The following is an 11,229-nucleotide window of genomic DNA, read 5'->3' as shown; positions in this document are numbered from 1 at the left end:
TACCTAATCAGAATAAAAAATGGGTATTAATTGTATTTTATTTATAATTGACAATAATATAAAACGACAACTTTTATTTGTAACAAATATTCGATTTTTATATTATTTTTATTCCAAAGTTTATAATATTTGTTTATGAAAACTTTATAAGTTTTCAAAGTCTTCGTCATATATAAAACGAAGATTTAGTAACAAAAAATAAAGTAATTAATTTGTAATTATCATATTTTCTTGTTTGTAAGCCGTTTTCTCCTTCTTTATTGATGCCGTGAATGGGGCATCGAACTTCGAAAAAACTTAGATTTTAAAGTCCGTAATTCAACCACTGTGCACGGCTTCTCATGATATAACCAGAACCAAAAAATTGCAAATTTATGCAGAAAGGTGGTAAGAAAACAAAGGGAAGATATGTCTAAATCAATTATTTAGACAAAGAAACGACCAAAACTGAGTGAATTATAGTTAATTTTCTGTGTCACGTATTTAACGCTATTAAATACGTGACACAGAATTATTTGACCTTGTACCGCATGATGCTCTTATCAAAAAACTAGAAGTTTATGGTATCAAAGGCAATCTTCTTAAATGGTGTAGCTTATTTATTAAAGGAAGGATGCAGAGAGTAGTTATGGATAACTATTGTTGTGATTGGTGCAAAGTAGTTAGCGGAATTCAACAGGGTTCTAGTTTAGAACCACTATTTTTTGTTATATTTATTAATGATATGCCAGAAGTAATGACAAATTTCATTAAGCTTTTTGCAGATGATACAAAACTTATTGCGATCATAAAAAATCCATTAGATAGCATTTCATTTCAAAGAGACATTGACGCAGCTGCGAAATGGGATGAAGACTGGCATATGAAACTTAATAATGATAAATGTAAAGTTATGTATATAAGAAAAAAACAAATAGCAACATTTATAAACATAAATATTATATAAATGGTCAGGAACTACATGAAACAATATCCGAACGTGATCTTGGTGTTTAATTACAAACAACTTAAAATGGGAAACCCAATGCCAAAAAAAGCTAATTGTATTCTTGGAATGCTTACGCGAACTTTCACTTATTGGAATGTAGAATCATTCAAGATTTTGTACACGTCATTTGTAAGACCTAATCTTGAAATATTTCCTTCAGCATGGAATCCTTATAGAAAAAAAACATGGAAAATCTTGAAAAAATTCAAAAACGAGCTACTAAACTCGTGGCTGCTTTAAGTAAACTTAATTATGAATCAAGACTAAAAGTTCCTGGTTTAAGCACCCTTAAAGATAGAAGAATAAGAGGAATGCTAATTGATTATTTTAAAATTTCCAATAGCTTTATAAAAGTAAAATGGCAGGTCCCAATAATTAAACCACACTAGCATCATCTCCAAGGTCCAGCAGGAGCAATTAGAAATAATCAACACTCCATCATTAAGCAAACCAAGATTAACATTTGCCAAAGAGAATTCTTCTTCAATAAAAGAATCCTTACATATTGGAATCAACTACCGAAAGAAGTTGTCGAGGCTGATAATGTCTTCCAATTTAAAAATAAACACTTATCATTGTGATACCAATATTGAAAAACAATTGGACTTCCATAGTCTACAAATTATTTGTTAGATTCACAGAATATTATTCTGTAACAGTTGTATCTATAATAAATAAATAAATAAATACGCTGTTTTTTTATATTTAAGATCTAATTTCATATTTAAGATCTAATTGCTCCAAACTCACAACATTTTTCATTAAAACTAATCAAAATAAAATTGTTATAAATTTAAGTATTTTGCTTTTAAACTGTGTCTTAAATTGCAAAAAAAAAATTTTAAATTTTAAGAAAGTTGTTTCATGCCTTTGACATCATGTATATGATGGTTTTCCGCTTCCACTTTTACAGTGACAAGACGTGTATTTGCGTACGATTTTATCAACGAAATTATTATAAGTAAAAAAAGTTGAATAAAGTTAAAGCAAATAATAATGGTAAATGTTCAGTCAACTGAGTTTAATACTTATAAAGCCGAGCAAGATAAAATAATTGGAGCATTAAACAAGACAATAGATGAGCTAAAAAAGCGCAGTTCTTTGTTGTTAGAAAGAATTAAAACTTTAGAAAATGTTAAGTCTTCAAGCGCACCAACCTCAACATCTTGGGCAAACGTTGTTAGTGGCAGTGCACCATTAAAAAAGACAGTTGAGCGATTGCATATTATGAATGCTGTTGCTGCCGAAACAAAAGAAAGGGAGAAAAGGGAAAACAACGTAATAATTTTTGGCATAACTGCATTAAAAGTTTTGGATACTGCAAGTGCTAAAGAGGGAGATAAAAAATTAATCCTAGATACGTTTAGTTCAATCAACTTAAATATTGAACCTAAACAAATTATAAAGCTTAAATCTAAATCTGATAAAGAACCACCGTTTATTGTCGTCCTTAATAATAAAAAAGAACGAAATTCTATTTTAAAAGCTGCGAAAATCTTAAAAAGTTCAAGCAGGTTTAGCAATGTATTTATCAACCCTGACTTAACTGAAGTCGAAAGGTATAATGCCAAATTATTAAGAGATGAGTGCAAAAAACTAAATTTAGAAAATGCACAACCTTTGGTTCATTATTATGGAATACGTAACGACAGAGTTGTTAAAATCGTCAAGTAGCAATTAATTTCAAATAACAGGAAATCAAATCTGAACTGTTACGAATCATTAACTTCTGTTGGTTTTAACTATATGACAATTAATATTAAATTTTCGTCCAAAAATAACTCGATTTATCAAATAAGCAAAAAAGTTAAAAATGAAAAAATAAGTCGAAAAAATATTGCTAACAAACAAATTGATTTCAATAACAATGACAGCTTTTCTTTACAAAAAAATTCAAATAAAAAATTTTCTTTTCATCTTTTTAACGCAAGAAGCCAATAAACTTCATGAGTTTTATTTATATGCCGAGGCTACAAAACCAGCTGTAATCTGTGTGTTTGAGACATTTTTCAATAATAAACTTTCTAATGCTATTTTATGTCCTAAAGATTACTCAATTTATTGCAAAGACCGTATTAAAATTGGCGGAGGAGTTGCAATTTACTGTAGAAATGACATTCAAGTAGAACAAGTACAGATTAAGCAAACAGATACTAATATTGACATCATCTGTGTTGATATGATTTTTAGATCTCAGATACTCCGTCTAATAATTGCACCAATTTGTTAAAGAACCCACGCGCAGTATGAATTTTCTTGATCTTGTTTTTTCGAATAACAGTTCTCTTGTAAGTGATATATCTGTTGAGTGTCCTTTTTGCACTAGCGACCATAACACAGTCCAATTTTCTATAAATACGAACAGTTTCAACCAGTGTAAAAATAAACCAGAATCTTTCTACGACTTTTCTAATGCTGATTTTAAGAGCCTTGAGTTATATTTATCAAAGATAAACTGGGACTTCGAATTTTCTTGTGCCTGTACAATTGAGGATTACTAGAGCATTTTTCTAAGGCTTTTTGGTACTGGTATTAATGAATTTGTACCTATTAGAAAAAAGTATTATAACAAAACAAGTAATCACTATCCAAAATACATTTAAAAAAATCTTAAGCCGCAAAGTATTATTATGGAAAAGATGGACAAATAATAAAACCATTTATAACAAATCAGCATACAAACAGTACGCCAGGAATTGGAAACTAATCTTATCTAATTACCAATCGAAAATTGAATTAAACCTAGTAGAAGGAAATAATATTAGCAAGTTTTATAAATATGTTAATAATAAAATGAATATCCTTAATCAGCACCACCATCTAATAGGCAAAAATAACAATTACAAGGTCACTTCCAGTAATATAGAAATTGCTAACGTGTTTAATAATCACTTTAGAAGTGTTTTTTCGGACGATAATTGCTATTTGCCTAATATTGCCACCTATGTTAATGATCCAATAAGTATTGACACGGTTCATTTTTCCGTGGAGTCAGAGTATAAAACCCTAATGGGAATTAATCCAAGTACCTCGTTCGGTCCTGATGATCTACCTTATGCAATTCTTAAATAGTTAGCTCATGTTTTATGTTTTCCTCTTTCATATATTTTTGAGGCTAGTTTTACATCAAACGCTTTACCTAATCAATGGTGCAAAGTTTTGGTTTCCTCAATTTTTAAAAACGGAGCTACATCGGATCCTAACAACTATAGACCCATCTCTTTAACTTGTACTCGTTGTCGAATCATGGAAAAAATTATCAACTCACATATTGTTGAATATCTAAATAAATATAAAATATTATCTCCTAGTCAGCACGGTTTCCTTAATAAACGTTCTACATGTACGAATCTTTTAGAATCTACTAACGATTGGAGTACTGCACTTGATAATCATCTGATTACAGATGTTATATATATCGACTTCCGAAAGGCGTTTGATTCCGTATCTCATTCAAAATTAATATTCAAACTTTCATTATACAATATTCGTTGCAACCTTTTAAAGTGGATCACTGCATTTCTCACAGACAGATCTTAACAGGTAAAGATTAGTAGTGCTTTATCAGATCCGATTCGAACTGTAAGTGGTGTACCTCAGGGTAGTGTGATTGTATTCCAGATTGGTCATCTAACCCAAAAGATCTTGGAATAATTATGGACTCCCGCCATAAATACAAAAAACACATTGCCAGAGTCATTCATGTAGCAAATACTAGAGCATACCTAATCTTAAAATGCTTTAAAACTCGCAATCCTATTATATTAGTACGTGCATTTACCACTTATATAAGACCAATTATTGATTATTGCTCTCCTGTTTGGTCGCCACACCAAACTATGTTAATTAAATCTATTGAAAATATTCAAAAACGATTCACAAAAAAAATTGCTAATATTAGTTGTTTAAGCTATTCTAGCCGTTTACAGTTGTTTTTTTGGATTTTCTGGAACTCAGACGTTTAAAACATGATTTAGTCATATGTTTCAAAATTATGCATAATTTGGTTTGCATAGATAAAAACTTGTTTTTCGAAATTAACAATAATAGTTATACCCGTGGTCATACTTTTAGGATTCGAAAGCAACTATTTATTGGACATGTATGTCCTTTAGAACATGTATTTTTTTTTTAAACTTGTTCTAATAAATCTTTGTTTATTTATTTATTTTATATGACAAGTTTTTATATGAAAAAAGTATTGCTGTTCGCGTAAATTTTATAAGTTCAAAGAATATTTTATGATTTTTTTTTTCTTCTTTTGAATTACACAAATAGTTACATAAAAAAAAAAATATTATGTTTTAAAATTACCTTTCTAAATTTGTTTCCAATTTGCCTGCATTATCGATGAAATTGTGCTGCTTAGAAAGGTTTTTAATATTTTGGCATCCTTTAAAAATTCTTTTAATCCATCTTTTTGGGTCTTAATATAAGTAGCAATTATTATCAATAAAAAATATTAAATGGGCCAAAAATACTATTTAATAGGTGAAATTGGCAAAATATGCTCCGAACGCAAAATAGATAACGCTCAGAATTGCACAAATGCTATTTTTGTATTTTTGTGTGAAATTATGTATCTGTGTGTATATAAACTCCCTAACAGACACAAACGTCCTTGGGACGTCTTTGCAATATCTTATAGGCGTTACAGGTCCGTAAGATTATCCTTATAATGTTCAGCGGTCGTTCTGTGCCAGCTGGGTCATGACAATACTGTGTTAATGGCCTTCATAACCTGTCTGTATATTTTACAGTCGTAAAACGAAGTATGGAAAAAAAATATTACATTCCAATTAGGAAGTATTTATCAAATGATGAATTAAAAATTACTATAACAATAAAGAAATAAAAACAATAAAAATAAATATTGAATAGCTTTTGAACTGAACGTTAAGTTCAGTTCAAAAAAACGTCTTATAAAACTGGAGAAAAAAATAAATTTAAAAATGGCAGAAATTACAATAATGCTATTCAAGGTTTCTATCTATTTACATAAGAAAATGAAACTCTAAAAATTACGGTGTGTAAACTATAAAAGATGAGGACCGGCGAAGTCGACTTTTTAAGACTCGAATTTAAATGAAAGACGAATTTAGATCATATGCGTATACCGAGTTTAACTGAAAGAAGAATTTTAAGCCGTATATGTAGTCCGAATTTAACCGAAAGACGAATATGGACTTCTAAACCAAATTTAACTGAAAGCCAAATTCGGATTTTAAAAACACATTTAATTGAAAAAAGAATTTTTTTTTTAAAATTTTATAAGTTTTATAAAAAAAAAAAAATTTTTTGTTTTTTTTTGTTTTCTGCTTTAAATGTTCCAAGAAGACCTAACGGTTTTGCTGCGGTTTTGCATCAGAAAAGTATTAAACTAGGAAATCCTCCTTCCTTACCGATGGTGAGAAATATGCCCAGAACTTGCTTTGAACTCTAGGTCTCTTGCTTCTAAAGCAAGCGCTCTAACCTTTGCGCCGTGGTTGCTGTATAATCATTTTTTATAAAACTAGTTTCATAGTTTTATACTTATTTCAAAAATTTTTAGCTTGTAATTAACCATAATTTAAAACATGACATAAAACAAGTGAAGCCAAGTAAATTTTAATTTATTAAAAAAATATGCGCTTACAAAAAACAATTTGCGTCAAAATAAAAAATCTAAAAACTCAGTAAAAATAAAAACTTAAGTTATGGAATCTTTACAACTCTTTACAAAAGTTTTTAAACGAACATGAACAAAATAACATTTACAACGTTTATTGAAAAACTTTGATTGTCAATTTTGTAAAGGTAAAAGATCTTTAAGAATATTAGGTTAAATATTCACCTGTTTTTTACCTTTAGGATTTTTTGAAAGCGATAAATAAGATTTAATAAGTGATGAGTAGACTTTGTGTCTAAAAAAGACTTTTCAAATATTGACTCGGTAAGACAAATTCATTTCCAAAAAATTTTTTTTTTTTTACTGAATTCATGTTCCCAAGGTCGAGTGGGTCACTTTAGTCGAGGAAGCTACTTTTTATATTGGTTACAACCCTCTTTTAACTCTTTAACTCCGAAACACTTTTCGGAGTTAAAGAGTTGAAAGAGGGTTGTAACCAATAGAAACAGGTTGGTATACATAAAACATATAATATATTTTATAATTCTTCTTCTTAATAAATTGAAAAAAACTTTATAGCTTTTGAATTTAACTGAAAAAGAAAAAATAAGACAAAATATAAACTTAAAAAACTATAGACATGGACATATATTCACGAGAATCAACTTTCTATAATTTAACCGAAAAACTCTTTTTTACTACAAGCACCACGACCACGACAAACACCCAAAAAAAGTTATTAAAAAAGTTTAATCTTTGTGATTCTCTGCAACACGGTCTTCTTAGATTTTCCGTATTTATTTTTTATTGATATTCATTTCTACTTTTTTTTTCTTTCTATTTCATATATTGTATAAAAATAAATAATAAATGTAAAATAATTAAAAAAATATATATATGAATAAACAAATGGCCGTTTATTTTGAAAGTGCTTTAAGTCACTTTTTCAAAAAAATCAAGTTGTTACATTACAATGGAACTCTTCATTTGTGAAATAATTTAAACCAGTCGTGTTGAAAATTATTGAGATATTTTGGAAAGAAGTTTTACTAGTTAACGGTATATGTTTAAACACAAACCTTTAAAAACCTGTTTAAAAACAAAGTGACCTAAGTCACTTTCAAAATAAACGGCTTAAATAAATAAAATACACAAAACGTTAGCAATATAAAAAAATACTTTAATAATATTTTTACAAAATAATTTTTGAAACAAAAACAAAAAAAGGAGAGATAATCGTGAAAGTTAAAGTTCCACAAAAGTTGAGTTACTTTTTATTATAAATGATAATATATAAATAATTTTTAAAACCTGATTTTTCAATGAAAGCAAATAAACTTTTAGTATTAAAAGTTTAAGACGAAAAAAAATGTATTTAGTTTTATAATTTAAAGAGGTCTCATGATGATGGCACATCATTACAGCTCATTAACTCTTTAATATCATAGTAGTGTTAGTCGCGTAGGTTTGACAAGGTTCTAATCTGAAATTTTATATATCAGGAGAATTTAGAAAAAAAATCTCTTAATTTATTTTCAATGTTTAATTAAAATTATTTATATTATTTTTTTATTTTTATTTGTTTATGTATTCTTTTATTGGTTGATGTGTAAAAATACATAAGTAAAAAATAATTATATATATGTTTTTATTTAGACAGAAAAAAAGGAAAAAAAAAAGAAATCAAGACAAGATTTGCTACTTTCCTTAAATTAAAAAAAAAATAGTTTCCTAATATATACATATAAAAAAAAAACCTTGTCAAACCAACGCGACGAATTTCTAATTGACTCAAAACTATATAGTGTTATACAAAATAAAGCTTGGAAATTAAGATTTAAAAAAAATAATAAACTAAGTATTAAAAAATCAGTTGACGAGAAAAAGCTTTTTTATTTAAAAAAAAAAAGTTTCATATTTTATAAAGTTGTTGTATTTATTTCTTTAAATAAGTCAAATCCAATAAGGAAAATAAATTCTTATTTCTTCAGGGGAAGCAAATAATAAGTTATACGTTTAATTTCATTGTATGATGGAGAGTGATGCAAAGACTTTTTTTTTTTAACTTGTGACTTGAAAATTGAGCAACATTAGTGGTTGATATTTTTACGTACCGTAAAATGAGGTGACTTTGGCCAAATTAAAAAACCTAAAAGGAAATTATAACTATTGATTAAAATCATTTCATATTTTACATATTCACAGATACATGGATATTAGGTGATATGTTGTTAAGGCAAAAAAATATTAAAAACAACAGCTTGAAACTAACTAACAAACTTATTCAAGATATAAATCCCAAAGAAACCTTGTTAATATTTAAAACTCAAAAAACTATGCATCAATCATCAAACTATCAGTGCTAGAGTTATTCATTAGATTATCTGTAGTTATTTGCTGTTCAAGAGTGGATACCTTGGTTTTTTTTACAACAGTCGTTTTTTTTCTTGTCTTATTTGTATTTATAGCTGCTTGCATATTAACTACATCAATTGATGATACACTTTTTCCTGGGACAACAGAGACTTTATGTCGCTTTTTATTAGGGAGTATATGATCATCACCTCTAGCTTCAACTAAATGTTGTATGAAAGAATCACTGACAAGAGGACCAATTTCTACTGTGACATCTTTATTTGTAAATGTTCGTTTAGGAAGTCTATCTAGCACCTGTTTTGGATCAAGTGGGTATAATCCAGTTTTTCTGAAGCCTGCCTTAATACTTTCACAACCAGGTTCTTCAATTTTTATCACGAGACATTTAAACAATTCTGGAAACTAGTCTTTTGGAAGGGAAGGAGCTTTACGTCCTTTGCCACTTTCCTTCCAATTTGTTAATATTTTTCTCCACTGAGCTTTCCTTGGTCAAAAATATGCAACATCCAATGACTGCATTAAATGCATGGAATTAGGAGGAAGTGCAATAAACTTGACATTGTTTTCTTCACACAAAGACAATACATATGTATTTATTTGTGACGACAAATTGTCTCCAATTAGAACATGTTTTCCAGAAGTTATTTTTAGTTCAGGTAACAATAAAGATTCAAACCAATCTGTAAAACAACTGGAGTCAAACCATCCACTCTTTGAGCGGTTATAACGTTTACCTTTTGATTCATTTTCTGTCCAAGTTGTCCATAACGAATCTGCTTTATATACAATTTATGGAGAAAGGATATGCCCTTCTGCATTACCACAATACATCAAAGATGTAGCAGACTTGGTTGAATTAATTATCCTATCAGGATATTTTGATCCTCGCTTTGTTACTACTAGTTTATTACCAGGGTCATTGGTTAAATTAGTTTTATAGTAATTCCAAATGTTTGATGGAGGAACCCCTGCTAGTTCAGGAGTGACGTTATCAAAAAAGTTATTAATAATAACAGTACCTACTTCTGCCCTCTTTCTTTTAATGTTACTTGTAAATCTAACACTTAACTTCTTATTTCTCTTAAGGAATGATTTTACCCATTCAACACCAGGCATATTTCTTGCAAATTGCCTAATAAACATTCCTTTACGGTCTGCATAAGACTTCATAATACTTCATAAATCATAACAGTCAACTGGGAATCCAAAAGAATTAGTTATAACATAGTTTTTAAAAATTTCTTCAATTTCACTAAATATTGTGCAACTGCCTAGTTTTTTATTATGTACACCTTTCAGTTTATTCTTTATTGTTGATAGAGGAATTTTAAAGGTCAAGCAAACATCTGTTTGTATTAATTTTCCACTTCTTACTTCTTTTAAACATTTGGTTAATGTTTCCTGGATGTATGGAATATTTAATTACGACTCCCTGCAACACGTTTATATGTTTTTGGCATGGTTTCTTTGATATAAATATGATTATTAATATTTTGTCCTAAAAACAAAAATTGAAAATTAAACCAATAAAAATATATTTATAGACAACATTTTCTGAAAAATAAATCAAAAATATAATACTGAAAATCAAATAATTACATTTTTTCACTTAGGGTAAAGTCACCCCAAGTTGTGGCCAAAGCCACCCTATAAACTTTACTTAAAATTAATTTTATTTAGAAGAGTTATAAATTTGGCAAATATTGTACAAAACTCATCCTATTTAAATTTACTATTAGTTATAACATCACAAACCACTCAAATATTAACAGTAGTTTCAACCAACTCACAATTTTGCAGCATATAGATTTAACTATTTTTATAGACTCTAATAAACAAAAAAAAAATTATATCAATAGTTCCGCAAACTACAATTAATCTAAGTAATAAATAAACAGAACTCTAAGTAATAAATAAACAGAACTTTACTTTTGTGATAAACCTAAATTTGGAAGAAGTCGCAGAAGTACAAAGTAGTTTTTAAAAGTTAAAACTAATTTTTATAAATTAGCCAATTTGATTATCAGGCCAAAGTCACCTCATTTCACGGTACTAAATTTTTAAAATAAAATTTATTAACAATTCCACGTGTTTTTAGTCGATTTAGTAGACCAGAAATATGCGAATTTTAATATCTCGTTATAAAAATATTTTTAAAATTATTATTCAAATCTAATTATATTTTGACACAGGTTGTCTAGATAATAATCTAATTCACACTTACGGTATAAATATTTTGCTTAAAATGTTGTTTAAA

This window comes from Hydra vulgaris, chromosome 12 (genome assembly GCF_038396675.1).
Source record: "Hydra vulgaris chromosome 12, alternate assembly HydraT2T_AEP".
Classification (NCBI taxonomy): domain Eukaryota; kingdom Metazoa; phylum Cnidaria; class Hydrozoa; order Anthoathecata; family Hydridae; genus Hydra; species Hydra vulgaris.
The sequence above is the reverse complement of the archived record's forward strand: the minus strand, read 5'-3'. Positions refer to the sequence as shown.